General features: G+C 45.7%; 1 non-coding gene across 1 annotated transcript; it reads left to right on the top strand.

Annotated features, from left to right (window-relative positions):
- The first annotated feature begins 1,262 nt into the window (after positions 1-1,262).
- On the top strand, positions 1,263-1,335 carry Trnan-auu (transfer RNA asparagine (anticodon AUU)). The gene has a single exon. It is a non-coding gene; the product is annotated as a tRNA-Asn (tRNA).
- Positions 1,336-1,785: the final 450 nt, after the last annotated feature.

Raw genomic sequence — 1,785 nt, 5'->3', positions numbered from 1 at the left:
GAAGGGGGAGCTCCCCGGCGGTGACGCATGGCGACAGTGTAAGGGGGAGGGGGGGTGCAGTCACACATGCTGAGCCGTAGACGCGCGCTGGGAGTTGACGCTGGAACATCGCGTGCCACCCTCCTCCTCACATTTTAGCCAGGCGCTTCTCCTCCGTTTTCTTTCTGCCTTCGGTGATTCACCCGCTCGCTCGGTTACGCAGACATCTCCATCGCAGCTGCCGCTGCCAAACCACAGTACCAAGCGCCAAACTGCTGCGCACTCTTTAAAAAAGGACGGGAGGTTGCGGGGTAATACACAGTACAAAATGTTTAGAGTGCAATTGAGGCGTTGTATACAGTATACCTTTCAAGTGCGGAAAAAAATACATAGGTGAGAATGGCGCTGCCTTAACGTTGGCCTTCACAAACATCAGACCTCGTTGAAAGGAGTACCATGTTCGCATTTAGCCATACATTGCAAGGATTGCATGGCCATCCAGAGTTGCTACGTACGCTCATTGATGACAAACATAAAACACAACCACGAGGAGTGCACGCGTCGTACGGAGTTATCACACACACTCGTTCTTGACGAGCGCAGAAAGCGGGCCACAAGAAAGCTAATTGAAGATTTTCGCATCAAGAAAGAAGCCAATACACGTTTCAGCCAACTGTTTGGGATGTTATCAGACGCTGAGTTTGCTTTTTTTGGGAAAAGGCTGATGGAGTGTGTGGTGTTGTTTCTGTTTTTTCTGGGTTTGTACACGTGTGGTGTGATTATATGCTGTGGTTTGTTTTGTTGTTCCCCGGCGATCTACCCGGAGATTGTAATGTAGAGTAACTGATGACGGTTCCTTGATTTTATATATATATATATATATATATATATATATATATATATATATATATATGTGTGTGTGTGTGTGTGTTTTATCTGTATCAATGACCTACTACATCCTCCCCTTTGCTTTCCGAGGTTTTCTTGACTGCCAATTCTTATTTCTGTCGTATCTTCAACGAGCCCCTCATTTCCCATTCTGATTCGCTACATACATAGCGAGGGCCTCTGTTCTGGCAGTCTTGGTGCCATACGAAGCTAAAGAAGGTTCAACGCTGGTCGCCCACTCTTGACATGCCGTAGACACTCGAGTCACGGCCCGGGGGTTAAAAAGAAGGTCCCCTTCACCACGAGTACTCCGAGTGGCGCTGGCTACCACCCCAAGCGCAGGAAACAAAAATACCTTAACAAAAATACCCCAGAAAGTGGAGGGGAAAATCGCCCCGCCGGTAACGTAGGGGTTATCGCACCAGACCATTATTCTGGAGGTCGTGGGTTCGGATCCCACCTGGCGGGCATTTTTTCTCCACTTTCTTATTTTCCAAATTCTTTATCTTGACCAACTACATCCTCCCCTCTGCTTTCCGAGGTTTTCTTGACTGCCAATTATTATTCCTGTCTTATATATATATATATATATATATATATATATATATATATATATATATATATATATATATATATATATATATATATATAACACAGAAATAAGGGTTGGCAGTCGAGAAAACCTCGGAAAGCAAAGGGGAGGATGTGGTAGATCATTGAAACAGATTAAGAATTTGGAAAGAAAGAAAGAAAGTGAAGAAAAAATGCCCGCCAGGTGGGATCCGAACCCACGACCTCCAGAATACCGGTCTGGTGCGATACGGGAACTTGTAAGGGAGCTTAAGAGGGTTCAAAGCTGGTCGACCACTCTGGACATGTCGTAGACACTCGAGTCACGACCCGGGGGTTAAAAAGAAG

The sequence above is a fragment of the Haemaphysalis longicornis genome, unplaced genomic scaffold (genome assembly GCF_048455015.1).
Source record: "Haemaphysalis longicornis isolate Haplotype H1 unplaced genomic scaffold, Haemaphysalis longicornis Haplotype H1 scaffold_2, whole genome shotgun sequence".
Taxonomy (NCBI): Eukaryota; Metazoa; Arthropoda; class Arachnida; order Ixodida; family Ixodidae; genus Haemaphysalis; species Haemaphysalis longicornis.
Note: the sequence above shows the minus strand (reverse complement) of the source record. Positions and strands in the feature narration are given on the sequence as shown.